Source organism: Chiloscyllium plagiosum, unplaced genomic scaffold, assembly GCF_037043375.1.
Source record: "Chiloscyllium plagiosum isolate Xiang-an unplaced genomic scaffold, Cpla_swu_hap1 HiC_scaffold_24, whole genome shotgun sequence".
Lineage (NCBI taxonomy): Eukaryota > Metazoa > Chordata > Chondrichthyes > Orectolobiformes > Hemiscylliidae > Chiloscyllium > Chiloscyllium plagiosum.
In genome coordinates, this window is record NW_028270162.1 from 51,755,468 (window position 1) to 51,771,325 (window position 15,858).

The following is a 15,858-nucleotide window of genomic DNA, read 5'->3' on the forward strand; positions in this document are numbered from 1 at the left end:
CCCTGGACTGTCAGGCCAGGTTAAAGTCCCACCAGCTCCAGAGGTTCATCTATAAACAGGTTGATTTGGAAAACAGGTTAAATATAAAAACAGGATAAGTGTTGGACTGTAATCCACTATTCAAATGTTGAGAAACCCAGCAGTCAGTCTGCAACAGTAAGCTCCCACAAACGGCAAGAAGGTAACTGAACAATCTGTCTTGGGAGTATCGACAGTTGTCGTTTAGGACACTGGGTGGGGGTTTCTAAAGCAGACAAAGTAAATGAGATAAATGATAGATAATTTGTTTCTGTTCTATTGGTTGAAAAGTGTAAGGATTCCTCTTCTCAAAAGCAACACTTACATAGCACCTTTAACTTTAAAGTACATCTCAAGGTGCTGCATAGAGATATTACAAAAAAAAAACAGAGTCACAAGATGTTAGTGCAAATTGGTCAAAGGGTAGGGTAGCTTTTTAGTGAAATGGTGAAAGGCAGCAAAGGAAGTCTTGTGCTCAGGGCTAAGAAATGAGAAGTCTGCCAATTAAACCAAACTGAAAGCTCAGGATGAGAGGACAAAACTGCACCTTAGACTAAGGTTTGTATTCATGGTGGGTTCTTGAACTGATTTGGGGAGGTGGAAGTGCTACTTGTTTGCCTTTGAGTTAGAAGATTTTGAGTGTAAATGCCCATGGCAGAAGACTTTTGCACAAATAAGCTAGTCTGTAATATCAGTGTTGATTTACTTTGCTCTTTTAGTTATTATTCTTGCATAGTAAAAGGTTTTATGAGGCTGGTCTCCACAGTAATACTTCACATTTTGCATCTGTGCCCCGCTCGGACAATATTTTCCTTCCTTTAAAAAAATACTGATGCTGATGTTTGAGTTGTGCATTAAATAAAAGTATCACAAGAACAGAGGTTGGAGGTTGAAAATAATATTTTAAAATGGTTAAGAGTTAATAAAGAGGCTTTGCTAAGTATTTAATTGGCTATAGTTGTTGTTTGCTCAGTAATCATACAATAAGATTGCAGTTCCTGGTTGCTAAATTAACTTCTGGATAACTGGATGTCTTTTGTGAATGAGGAAGACAAACAAGTTGTAGTTTTTTAGTTGCCTGCCTGAAGTCAAGTCCAAACTACTGCACCAGGACCTCCACCACACGGAGGATAAAGGAGGCAGGTCCCACATCCATTTCAGCTGGAATGGTGATTGAACTCCCTGCTCTTGGCACCAACCCAGTCAACATAGACCAAGTTTAAATTTTCTTTCCATTAAATGGTTGACTCGGTATCTCTTCCACTCTTATCACCTGCCATGCGCTTAAGTTGGGAGGATTTACAAATTGATCCTCAACCTGATTGTCAGTAACTTGGATACACCTTTCCTTGACCATTAAATCCTGGAGTGGTACTTGAGTCTGGAGTTATAGCCTCAGAGGTACACACGCCACCCACTGCTCCACTAAACAAATGACAATGTTGTTTGTAAGATCTCCTATTCATAGTTGTATTGCAGTATCTCAGATTGCTGAGTTTTTCATTGTAAGCCCTTCATTTTAAGTTTCATAGCCACAGAGAATAGAAGAGGCCCTTTAGCCCATCGGGCGAAAGTGAGTACTGCAGACGCTGGAGATTAGAGTCAAGAGTGTGGTGCTGGAAAAGCACAGCAGGTCAGGCAGCGTGAGGAAGCGCTTTTGCCCAAAACGTCTAATTTTCTGCCCCTTGAATGCTGCTTGACCTGCTGTGCTTTTCCAGCACCACACTCTTGACCGTTTACATCAAGTCTGTGCAGATCTGTCCGCTCTAATCCCACCTGCCAGCACTTGGCCAGTACTATTTAATGTCATTACATTTCAAGTACTCATCCAAGTACTGTTTAAAGATTCTGTCTTTCCTGCCTCTTCTACACTCCCAGGCAGTATATTCCTGATTCCCACCATCCAATGGGGGTAAAAGAATTTTTCCTTAAATCCCCCCAATGCTGATTGTTTTAAGCTTTTCACAGTGATAGTGCTAGTAGTGGTAGCTTGAATTAGTGAATTGAATTGTTGACAATGTTAAATCATTCATACCAATATGAATGAGCCTAATATTACTGAGTTAGAGATCATACAACACCAGGTTATAATCTAACAGGTTTATTTGGAAGCATTGGTTTTGAAACATTGCTGCTTCATCAGGTGATTGTGAAGCAGGACCATAAGACACAGAATGTATAGCAAAAGATTACAGTGATACCATGATGCATTGAACAAACCTAGATTGTTAAGTCTTTCATCTTTTAGAATAGATTTGCTGGTTTTGGTTCTTTAGTATGTAAATCACCGAACTTCTTTTAAGTCACATTCTCAAGATAATTTAAGGTTTTATCACAAAAGGTGACATCTCAGCTCAGACAAGGCCTTAAAGGTGTGAGTCAGACCAATCTTGATTCCGACTGGTTCTATTTCCAAACTGGAATTACAAATATTATTTGGATTCACTGCCTGCATTGACTGCTTGCTGGTTCTGCATTTTTTGAGCAAAATAAAATGTATCTGCAAATACAAATTCATGCCATAAATTTGTGTGCACGTGCATGTGCAGGAGAGACTGAGTGAGTGTGCGCGGCTGAGTGCACGTGATAAAGTGTGTGTTGCATGAGTGCAAGCTTGATAAACTATGAATGTGATAAGCTATGAGAGGGTGAGAGTTTGGGAGGTGTATGTGTGTGTACGAGAGGGTGTGTGTGTGTGTGAATATGTAAGTGTGTGTGTGTGAATATGTAAGTGTGCGTGTGTGTGTGTGAGTGTATAGTGCAGTGGGATCACCGATAGTGTGACATGAACCCAAGGTCTCTGTTGAGGCCATCCTCATGGGTACCAAACTTGACTATCAGCCTCTGCTCGGCCACTGTGCTTTGTTGCCTGTCCGAAGTCCACTTTGGAGAATGGCTACCCAAAGGTCCGAGATCAAATGTCCCTGACCGCTGAAGTGTTCCCCAACTGGGAGGGAACGCCCCTGCCTGGTGATTGTTGTGTGGTGTCATAGCATCTGCTTGATGTAATTCGGTGCAATTTTTGATTTTGTTCTTGTGAGTCAGTTGTTTTAGATTGAACCCTGTTTCAAGTGTCGGCCGATGGTCATTGTTAACTTCATAGTCTGAAAGCTGAGAGTTAAAATCCCACTCGAAAGCCCTTGAATACACGATCTTAGTTGAATTTCAATATAGAATTAAGGGAGGACTCTTGCCAAAAATGTTATCTTTCAGATGAGACATTAAACCAAGTCCCATCTGTAATCTCAGGTGAACATAAAAGATCCATAACATTATTTGAAGAAGAGCATTGTAGTTTTCTAATGGTTTCCTGGCCAATATTTAATCCACAACCAACTTTATTAAAAACAGATTATTTTGTCATTAGATGTTTGTGTGTACAAACTGGTTGCTTTGTTTTTCTGCATTAAAATTGTGATTGTTTGTCAGAAACACTTCATTGGCTACAATGGGGTTGAAACCTGCCATGATTATGAAAAGAACCATAGAAATGCAATTTTTGCTTTAAATCCCTTGTACAGTTTAGCTCTCTTTCTTATACCCTTATTGTTTAATGGTTCTTGTTACGATCTGTGTAATGAAGTGGCATACCCCTTGCATTCCACGGCCACTGAACAAAATGAATGATCGCATTAACAATGCTTATGCCAAGAAATATAACGTTGCTGAGTATGGTTTCCAAGCATTGAAATTATGATAGGTGGGCAGCAGTGAACTGAGTAATGAGGTAGAAGTGCCTATTAAGGTGATGTGTTAACCACATGCTGCTTCTGAGTCTAGACACGGGTTTTACATAGAGAAACATTGGATCTTGCACTTTATGGATAGGTGCTTTTTGCTGCAGCAATTTGCCCCTCCCTATAAAGCCAGATTAATGATGTCTACAGCATGGTATCTGATACACCTCTGTTATTGCTTAAGATTGCTGTTCTTATTGGAACACAAGTCATGGTGTCAAGCAAGAACATATAAGACAGTGTTTCCTACATCAAACCAGTATGTGAAATTTGTGAACTCCTAATGTACTTTATCATTGATCTTTGTTTACAGCATTACAATGTACATTGTGGAGTCATGTTAAATTTTGGTGCAATCCTGGATTAATACTTTGTACAAAATAGAAGGGATCTTAATGCTTTGGGGCATGTCAGGTTGTGTATCAAATATATATGTCAATGTATAGAGTGGAGAGTTTGTAATATGTTGAGAATGTAGGATGGGAGTTTGAATGAATTAGTAGAGCTGGTGGTGTAGGATTAAAGTTGAACTGTAGGTGATTTTTGTGTGTTGTGCATTTAGGAGTAGATTCTGTGCTATTTTTATGTACTGAGTAAACATAGATATTTGCACCAGCCCCAAGTAGCGCCATGTATATATAATTATTTAAGAATGTGTGATAGTCAATGTGAGTCCTATGATCAATGCAAGTCCTATGTCCAAGCAAATGTATTGAATTTGCAGCTTGTGAATACTGTCTCTCCTATGTTGTTGCTTTTTGTGAATAGGCTTAGTTTGAACCTCGTATACTGCAAAGTTCAGTGGAACTTGTAGAAATAGATTGGTTTATGTTTAGAGTTTACCTGCTGGCTCCCTCTGAATTAAAAAAAAACCCGAAATGAGTGTTGGTGAACAAGTAACGCAAATGTTGATCTTGCTGAAGTCTATTAAAGTAATGGATTAATCTCTTCTTCTAATTGTGCATACTTCATGTTCAAGCTGCAAAGAATTTCATGGGGAATAAAATATGAATGGAGTTTCACTCCAATCAATGGATAGGTCTGAGTGAAGCATGGAAGTCTGTATATATTGCTCAAGAAAACAGCTGTCAGCCAAAGTATTAGGCACAGGTGAAGGGATCATTTTCTGTATGCCCTATGTGAGGGTGAGTAACCAAAAATAGGAGCAATGTGTTACACTTCAAAACTGTAGCTATAAAAACAAAACAAACTAGAAACATTGGTTGACAAAGAATCTTATCAGTGAAATATTGCAGTTGTGGGAAATTGACAAAAATAAATAGTAGCTGTTCAAACTAGTCAATGTGAGAGACAGAGTTAACATTTCAAGTTAAATATTATTCTTTTGAAGCTTAAATCTTATGATTTGTTTGGGTGAAATTTGGCAAAGTTGGCAATGCTTTAAATGTAGATTGGGTTTTAGAATTTCAGTAACCTCTCCTGGCATGATTTGCCATCTAGCACCCTAGGCACCCTGTCTCTTTGCATTCTATTCTTTTATACTTGGTAATGTTGCTCAGCTTTGCTAGTCCTGCTTTATAAATTTTCTGTTACTGTTGAAGCAATGTGAGTAAACTTGTTAATTATGACTTCCATTTATAGATTCTCCTCAATGTGGACAAATGTCTTCACATATTTCATACAGGAGAAAGAGTGACTATAAAAGCAAAATATAGATATTAGAATGGGATTCCAAAGTTTAGTCAGAGGTGAGTTTAAATAAAGTAACTCAAAGTGGAGAAGCTGGGAGGATAGATAGCTAAAGACATGACAGCCACTAATAAGGGAGAGATGTACCTAAAAGGCATGTGTTGGAGGAACAAAGAGGAGATATAGAACTGAAGGGGATGACAATGGTTGATGAATCCAGCTATGAAGCATTTAAAAAAGTAAGATTTTTATCTTGTGACATTGGGATTCAGGGAGTCAACGGAGGCTAACAATAAAAAGTGTTAGGTGTGTGTTTAACTTTCTTTTGTTAGTCCAGGTGTGTATTTAACTTTGTAAAGAGTAGTATAGTCTCAGCAGAAGTTTGGATCTGATGAAGTTTAAGAAGAAATGGAAATTGGGAGCTTGTTCAAGTAAACAAGAAAACAAGCAAATTTGAAGATGGACAAGGCACACTTTAGCTTTCACTGGAAGATGTTGATTTCATTCATTGTTTATGTACTTCTTTGGCAGAACCATCATTTATTGCCCGTTGTGAAAATGGTAGAAGGCACCATTCTTGAACTGCTGGTGCCCATGTGTTAGGCAAAAGTGAGGACTGCAAATGCTGGAAACCAGAGTTTAGATCAGATTAGTGTTGGAAAAGCACAGCAGGTCAGGCAGCATCCGAGGAGCAGGAAAATCGACTTTTCAGGCAAAAGCCTTTCTTCAGGAATGGAGGCAGGGAGCCTCCAGGGTGGAGAGAGAAATGGGGGCGGGGGGGGAAGAGGGTGGAGCAGATAGGTGGGAAGGGAGATTGGCAGGTAGGACAGGTCATGAGGACAGTGCTGAGCTGGAAGGTTGGAACTGAGGTAAGGTGGGGGGGAAGGGAAATGAGGAAACTGGTGAAGTCCACATTGATGCCCTGGGGTTGAAGTGTTCCGAGGAGGAAGATAAGGTGTTCTTCCTCCAGGCATCAGATGGTGAGGGAGTGGTGGTGGAGGAGGCCCAGGACCTGCATGTCCTTGGCAGAGTGGGAGGGAGAGTTGAAATTTTGGGCCATGGGCCGGGTGGGGTTGATTGGTGCGGGTGTCCCGGAGATGTTCCCTGAAGTGCTGTGCGAGGAGGCGTCCAGTGTCCCCAACGTAGAGGAGACTGCATTGGGAGCAACAGGTACAATAAATGACATTGGTGGATGTGCAGGTGAAACTTTGGATATGGAAGGCTCCTTTGGGGCCTTGGATGGAGGTGAGGGAGGAGATGTGGGCGCAGGTTTTGCAATTCCTGTGGTGGCAGGGGAGGGTGCCAGGATGGGAGGGTGGATTGTTGGGGGGCGTGGACCTGACCAGTTAGTCACAGAGGGAATGGTCTTTGCGGAAAGCAGATAGGGGTGGGGAGAGAAATATATCTCTGGTGGTGTGGTCCGTTTGGTGGTGGCGGAAATGTCAGCGGATGATGCAATTAATGCGAAGGTTGGTAGGGTGGAAAGTGAGAACCGGGGGGGGGGGGGGGTGGGAGAAGAGGGTTCTGTCCTTGTTACGGTTGGAGGGGTGGGGTTTGAGGGCGGAGGTGCGGGATGTGGACGAGATGCGTTGGAGGGCAAGGGAAATTGTGATCTCTAAAGAAGGAGGCCATCTGGTGTGTTCTGTGGTGGAACTGGTCCTCCTGGGAGCAGATACGACAGTGGCGGAGGAATTGGGAATACGGGATGGCATTTTGCAGGAGGTAGGGTGGGAAGAGGTGTCATCCAGGTAGCTGTAGGGGTCGTTGGGTTTGTAAAAAAAAAAATAAAGTCAGTGTCAAGTTGGTCGTCATTAATGGAGGTGGAGAGGTCCAGGAAGGGGAGGAAGGTGTCAGAGATGGTCCATGTAAATTTAAGGTCAGGGTGGAATGTGTTGGTGAAGTTGATGAACTGCTCAACCTCCTCATGGGTGCACGAGGTGGCACCAATGCAGTCGTCAATGTAGCGGAGAATTCAAAGTTTCTCACCTGGTCTTGTAGCCAAAAGCTTGTTTAATTACATTTCTGGTCATGGGTTATCCCAGAATGTTAATGGGGGGGGGTGGAGAAATCAGTGATGTTAATGGCATTGAATGGCAAAGAGAGATGATTAGATTCTCTCTAGTTGAGATGGTTATTGTCTTACATTTGTGTGGGACAAATTTCCTTCACTTATTAGGCCAAGCCTGAGGCAAGATCTTGTTGGATGATGTTAACCAAGGTAGATACAGACAGGCTTTGTTGTAGAGAATATATGGAGTTTGAAGCTGAGGAGTGTTAGGCAAAAGTGTTAGGCATGTGACATTGGCCATTCAACTACGTTGCACTATTCAGTTAAATACTGACTGATCTTATACCTTGAATCCATTCAACTATCTTTTTATATTCCTTAATGCTCTTATCCTACGCAAATCCATCTCCAACTTGATTCTCAGTTCATTCCATAGCTTTAGGATTGAACATGTTTGAGATTTCTAATAGCTTTTGTTTGCAAACCAGGTATTTTGTTTGTTTCTCTTCTTTTTGTGTTCATTTACATTTGAGTGTAATACAAGTTTTTTTCCTCATTTCACTACTATATTGACACATAAAGATCATTATTTTCTGTTGATGCCTTTTATGAGCAGCGATACAGTTCCTAAATTCAAAAGGGAATACTTAAATATGTACTAAGTGCATGGTCCATGCAACCCTCTTGTGCATTAACTTAATTTCAGGATGTTTCAGACAAAACTGAGGCATGTTCTGTACCACATTAATCTACCTGTAATGCTTTAACCGTATAGTCAGCACAACTGAATCTGCCTTGTTGCCATGGTGCATCATACATTCCAGATTGCAAGCTGTCTGGAGCAGGTTAAGACCAAAGCTGGAAATGGTTCTTATAATCCCAGTTGTGTTATTACTGACTAAGTCAAATCCAAGACTGAAATATGGTTTGGTAGATCATATTTTGTATTCTTAATTTAATGAGATAATCTTTCACTGAAATATAAGCACACAATGCAGGTCCAACTATAAAACGTAAATGTATTACACATAACAAAATATAGAATAAACCATGGAGTTTACATATAACACAATTTGAAAGATTTCAAAACACTGTAAAAGTATAATCCTACCTATACCAACACTATCACTTTATATTTGCTTACTTTATTAATTCGTGGGACATGGGCATCACTAGCCAGTTAGCATTTATTCCCTGCCCACAGAGGCTTGAGAAGATGGCGGTAAGCTGACTTCTTGAACTGCCACGGTCCGCATGCTACAGGTTGACCCATTGTCTATTACATTTATAACTTGACTTTTTTTTCTAATTTCCACACTTGAAAGTTTGGTAGCCTCTTCCTTGATTAGTCCCAAACTGAGTTTGTACTTACTCAAATTTGAGTAACCCCTTCATTATAACCAAATACTCTGGTCTGGAAGTTTGAAACTAAGATCCTTATACTGTAGTAACCTATTTAATGATTCTAAGCCATCTGCTTTTCAGGAGAATCTGTGTTTTATGCATCTAACTCCTGCCAAATCCTCTGCATGCTGAAGAAGGAAACTTTCCAAGTTATAGATTTTTCCCAAATCAAACACTGATACTTCTAAATATAAAGCAGGCAAATGGTTCTCAATATTTACTCTGTTCACTTAAAAAAAAAATGCTCCCAATGGAAACAAATTCCCATTATCACTCCAGGGACGACTCAAGTTTATCATTAAGCCACCTCACACACAGACCGAAACCCACATGCCACTAGTTCAAAATCTAAGTTCTTTAAAAAAAAATATATATAGATCACGCATCTCACAGTTTAACAGTAACACTAAGAAGAACTTCTGCCATAAATAGTGTTAAAAATCACACAACACCAGGTTATAGTCCAACAGGTTTATTTGGAAGTATAAGCTTTCAGAGTGCTGCTCTTTCATCAGGTACCTGATGAAGGAGCAGCACTCCAAAAGTTTATACTTCCAAATAAACCTGTTGGGCCATAACCTGGTTTTGTGATTTTTAATTTTGTCCTCCCCAGTCCAACACCGGCACCTCCATATCATAAATAGTGTTAGCAGTCCATGAGAGCACATATGTTCCATCTGAGCCTCATACGCCATCTTTCATCATGTAACTACAAACAGAACACTGTTCCTTTCTATCTCCTGTTTATCCAGCTTCCTCTGAATTTATACTATTTACCATTCCCTGCAGTCAAGATTGTGCTGCTGGAAAAGCACAGCAGGTCAGGCAGCATCCAAGCAGCAGGAGAATTGATGTTTTGAGCATAAGCCCTTCATCAGGAGACATTCCCTGCAGTAGCAAGCTCCCCACTCTGAGAACTCCTGAGTGAAGACATTGCTTTTCACTTCTGTACTTTATACCTTTGGGATTATTTTACATTAGTAACTGGTTTGTCTTGTGCCACAAGGGCAATCATTTTCTTTTATCTAATTGCTCCAAACCTATCATAATTTTAAATACCTTTATTCTTTGGTACGATTAGCCTCATTTTCTGTGTCACCCTTGTGAATCTACTTTGAATCGCTTTCAGTCCTTCAATATTCTTTTCATAATATAATGAAAACTGCACACTGTACTTCACAGTGCAGTCTAAGAAAGTTTAATACAGATTGAACATAACTTCTCATTTTCAGTTCCATATATCTCAAAATAACTTTCTGCTTTGTTTTTTAATGGCCCTATAACCTGTGTTGATACTTTTTGTGAAGTGTTTTTCTTTATTCCTCCACCCATTTAAATTCATATCTTGCATGTTATGCCTCTGTTTTTCTTAGAAATCTGGAATACCTCGCACTCCGCTGTGAGGAAATTCAGTCATGACACTTGCTTATGGCAAATACCCTGTGCTTGGACTCTAGTAACAGGTTAGCCATGATTGTAACCACAAACCCACATTTCTGCCTTTCCCAATAATCTTTCACCCCATCTTGATGATACAAAGTGACCAGAAGATAAATTTTCAAATCCAATGGAGAGGGACTGAGACTTCAGTTCCTTTTACTGTACAGCTGTCAATCTGAGTCAGAATCATGGCCAGGAAGACAACAACTATACACAACCTAAAGATAGCATTACATAAAAAAGAAACAACAAATGCGCTTTACAAATATGTGTAAAGTGCAATAGTCAATAGTAGATGTAGAAGGAGAACATGCTCACAATAAGTAGATACCATGTTGAATTCTGCCTTAAAAAATATTCATGGACTTTTCTGTTGCTCAGTCTTCAGGAAGAGTTTTCCAAAGACTCATGACGCTGAGAGGAAAAAAAAACTTTTCCTCGTCTGTTTTAAATGGGCAACCCCTGAAGTTTAAACAGTGACCCTTAGTATTGAATTCTCTCATAAGAGGAAACATCCTTTCTGCATCTACCGTGTGAAGACCTTGAGGCTGGTACAATTGCAACATTTAAGAGGCATTTGGATGGGTAAATGAATAGGAGGGGTTTGGAGGGATATGGGCTGGGTGCTGGCAGATAGGACTAGATTTGGTTGGGATATCTGCACGGCATGGATGGGTTGGACCGAAGGGTCTATTTCCATACTGTTCGTCTCTATGACTCTGACTCTATAAGTCTGTTCTTACTCTTCTGAGCTGTGACAGATTCAACCTTAGCCTGTCCAAGATTTCCTCATTAGACAACCCACTCATTCCTGGTATTAGTCTTGTATTCTCTGAACTGCCTCCAACGCATTTATATCCTCCTTAAATAAGTTTACCAATACTGTGCAGAATATTCCAGGTATTGTCTCACCATGGCCGTGTATAAGCAAAGCATAACCGTCCTACTTTTTTATTCATTTCTACTCATGAGAAATAGCATTCTATAAACTTTTGTAATTACTTGCCATATCCGCATACTAAACCCTCGTGATTCATGCACAAAAGGATTTAGATCGCTCTCCATCTCAGAATTCTTCTCAAGTGATGAGTAAGCCTGACTTTTACAAATGGGTCAAACCTCATGGACCTGTTGCAATTTCTTTGAGGCAATTGGGAATTAAGGAACTCACAATTATAAAATGTCTTGCATGACCTTGGGAAATCCTAAAGCAATATAAACCAAGCAAATACTTCTGAAGTGTTTTAAAATAAGATAAAGTTGCCAAAGTATCACCACACCACACCCACACCATACTGTCTCATTCAAGAGATGACTGGTGGTAGTTTAACCTGAGAATCACCACTTCTCAGCCAAGGGGAGAGCTTGAGAAGGAGAGTCACTTCATGGTAACCTTAGCTAGTGTCGGAAGTGAACCCATGCTGCTGGCATTACTCTGCATTGCAAACCTGCTGTCCATCTCACCCTAACCCTAACTGAGCTAACTGAACCTGTTTTGAAGTGTTTTAATTATTGTTGTATTGTAGCAAAATATGGTTGTCAATTTTCACACACTAAAGTCCAGCAAACAATGTTAAAATATATGTCTTTGCTCAAAAACATGACTAAATGTTGGCAGGATTTGTCAATGAGTGGACTATACTGGTTAGTGGATAAGTCTCACATTTGAAAAGTTTCATATTTCAAGTTTTGGAGATATTAAATATTCTTGCAATGAAAGGTCAATTAACTCATTAGCATTGGCTTGACAGAACAGAAAATAAATGTCATCTGTGATGTTGGAAGATAGAGAGCGAAATGACTAACTTTTCCAGCAGTTGATTAGAGATTTCTCACCATATTGCCTATTAACATAGAAGAGCATAATTCTAGTTGTAATTAAAATCTAATAACTAAAAGTTATTTAATATAATATAAAGGAGATTAATAACAAGAAATATCTGGACAAATTAATAGATATAGTCTGGAAAGGAAACTGCTGTGTAATATAGATTATTGTAAGGTGACACATGATTGTGCATTGCCTATTGGTAAGCCTAAATACAATTTGTCCTATTTTGAGATGGTTGGAAACGATTCTGAAATTCAAGTAGTATTTGAGATGAGTCTGTTTTAGTTCAGAATCTTGGATGAAGGTATCTATCAACAACTTCTGGAATTTGCATCACTAAATCTAGCTGTTTGTCTCTCTGATTGAGTTCCACAACTAAAATAAACTTGGACTACAGTTCTGGTAGACTGAGCCGGATTTAATGGTGTAAACTTTTTGTATGTGTGGTGGGGGGTGGTTGATTCATGGACATCAGTTTACATGACTCCAAATTAAACTAACACAAGTTATTTTAAATTTGTTTAAAAATAGTAGTTATATTGTCAGAATTCAAGGTCACCTTGGATTTGTAAAGCTGAAAATGAGCAAAGACCTATATTGCTCTACTCACCCAAATTTATCAGAAGCACTATGTCAACTCAACCAACAGAATTTCTTTCACTCTATTTAGTCTCTACAAATCATTCTTTCGCTTGTTTTTTGTGTAGTCTTGCTAGATTTCATCATAAAATGCCCTTGATTCCTCAGTTTTGTATTCTCTTTGGCTATGTCCCCAATTTTGATACCTGTACACAAAATTGACATTGGTAAGGACCTCATACAACCTAATAACAAAATTTAATAAGAAAAGCAAATTTGTTTTACAGCTATGCTAAAGCGCAGTTGTTAATTGTAGATGTAGAAGGAGAAAGTGCTCAAAATAAATTGATAGATTTGTTTACAACGAATTGCACTGAAAGTCTTTAACTATTAATATTTAATTTGATTCCAGTTGTTACTTAAAGGAACAAATTCTGTACTCTGGTTTGCTGTACTTTTGCTGAAAATTATTTATGATATTATAATGTGAAAAAACACCTCCAACCTATTTGGAATTGTGCTCCCAGGATATTGCTAAAGAGCAGTCATAAATCTGCACAGGCTGGACTATTTCACTGCGCCTCTGATGCAAGAAATACATGAAGCAGCTACTTCACACACACACGGCATGATCTGAATTGGTTGAGGGAAGAGTGTTGAACACAACAAATATTTGGATGTCTTCAAGTAATATAATTAGATCTTTGGTGTTTGCTTGAACCATTAGTATAGATGGGTGCAATCTCAGTTTAGTATCTCATTTCCCTTCACTTCATCACAATGTCAGCTCAGTTTATGTGCTTTGCAGTGGTTAGAAACCGCAATCTTCTACTTATGATAAGAGAGCTGTTAAAATGGCATTTTACAAACTGGAAACTTGGCTTTTGACAAAAAAAGGATATTGCAAGAACATGTTTCAAGTGATTTTGTAACTCTTTTCACGTCAAATAAACTCAGCTTAAATTAGAATACAATACCAGGCAGTTTTAGTGATAATTGGGAGAAATTTTAACTCTTGAAGGAATCAAATCAAATTGTATTAATGCGAATACGGCATTTTGCTATCGACAGCAATCCTAAAGCTACAGTTTTTTTAAAAAATGCATTCATTCATGGGGTGCGGGCATCACTGGCTACATCAGCATTTATTGGCCATCCCTAATTGCCAGAGGGCGACCAAGAGTCAACAATTTTGTTGTGGGTCAGTAGTCACATGTAGGCCAGACCAGGTAGGGCTGGCAGTTTCCTTTCATCAAAGGATATTAGTGAACTAGATGAGTCTTTCCTAACAATCGACAATGGATTCATGGTCATCAATAGACACTTAAATTCAGACTTTTTATTGAATTCAAATTCCACCATCTGCTGTGACAGGATTTGAACCTGCATTCCCAGAAAGTTACCTGGGTCTCTGGATTAGGGTCCAGCAATAATGCCACTAGGCCATCATCTATCCAAGTGCTGCCTTGTAAATTTATTCATAGCAAAGAGAAAGGCATCCTCTTGGACAGTTGAACTTCAATATTATGGAGTTTTTAACCTTCAGTAATTGTAATTGCTTTTTCCACAGATTGATGGTTAGAAATTAATAGAAATGCACAGGACCAGCAAGGACTGTTGCAGTCCATCTGATTGATCCCAGATACAAGTCAGACTCTTGAGAAAATTTAAAAAAAAACTGCATTTGCACAGCTTCAAACTGTGTTCTAAACTAAGAATAATTCAATCCAGTAAATTACTACATTCCGTCATCAGCAATGTAATGATAGAAGTTGCTGTTCGTGCTATGAAGCAATAATTTGCTCACCAGTGCTCACTTTGGGTTCCACCAGGATGACTTGGCTGCAGACCCGGTTACAGTCTTGGTTCAAACTTACAGTTGGTATGAAATTTTCTATAGCTCCTAGTAGTTCATCTGCTGTATGAGTTCTAAGATTCTGCAGCTGTTAAACATTGAAGCATTTACTGATCACGCCAGAGCTTGACAAGCAGCTGAAATTGTTTGAACAAAAATCAGCATGTGAATGAAACACTTATTAAGGTAAGTTGTGGCAAGGAATAGATATCTCACAAATTGTGAATCATCTCAAATTTCTAGACATTCTCTGCTACTTTGCCAAAAGCCTTCTGCAAGCACATCTTGCTATCGGCCTCTACAAGTTTCATTAAATTTGTGGATTGGCAGGTTTAGTTGTCCATTAAGTTCATGACAGAAATTTGGACTACAGTAATTAATGTCATGATAATTGATTGTGAGCTATTAAAAATATTGAGTCTCATCCCATCTGGGACTAAATTTTTGTTGGAGATGTTATGGATTGGTGAGAAAGAACTACTGCAGGGTGAAGGGTTCACATTTTTGGATCATTGGAATCTCTTCTGGAGTAGAAGTGACCTCTATAAGAAGGCAGATTGCACCTGAATTGGACTAATATACTGGCAGGGAGATTTGCTAGAGCTGCTCGGGAGGATTTAAATTAGTAGGGGTTGGGGGGACCCAGGGAAATAGTGACGAAAGAGATCAATCTGAGACTGGTACAGTTGGGAAAAGGCGCAAGTAAAACAGTCAGGGCAGGCAGGAACAAAGCAGAGAAAGAGGTAGGACTCATAAATTGAACTGCATTTATTTCAGTGCAAGAGGCTGAACAGCGATGGCAGATGAACTCAGCGCATGGCTAGAACTGATAGCTAAATGTTCCAGGGTACAAATGTTATTGGAAGGATTTCATCATAAAATGCCCTTGATTCCTCAGTTTTGTATTCTCTTTGGCTATGTCCCCAATTTTGATACCTGTACACAAAATTGACATTGGTAAGGACCTCATACAACCTAATTATACCTCATTATACGCTTGCCCTATAATGGTAGTGTTGTCCCAGTCAAATTCATGTCCCAGTCAAAGCCACTCTCAGACAACAACTCACCAAAACGAAGGACCCGATACCCAGCATGAGCAAAACTAACGTAGTGTACAAAATCCCATGCAAAGACTGCACAAAACACTATATAGGACAAACAGGAAGACAGCTAACAATCCGCATCCACAAACATCAACTAGCCACGAAACGACACGACCAGCTATCCCTAGTAGCCACACACGCAGACGACAAGCAACATGAATTTGACTGGGACAACACTACCATTATAGGGCAAGCGAAACAAAGAACAGCCAGGGAATTCCTAGAAGCTT

General features: G+C 39.4%; 1 protein-coding gene across 7 annotated transcripts in view; it reads left to right on the forward strand.

Annotated features, from left to right (window-relative positions):
- Positions 1–15,858, forward strand: part of LOC122562805 (paxillin-like) — a 166,092-nt gene that overhangs the window by 96,349 nt on the left and 53,885 nt on the right. The gene's annotated exons all lie outside the window — the stretch shown is intronic.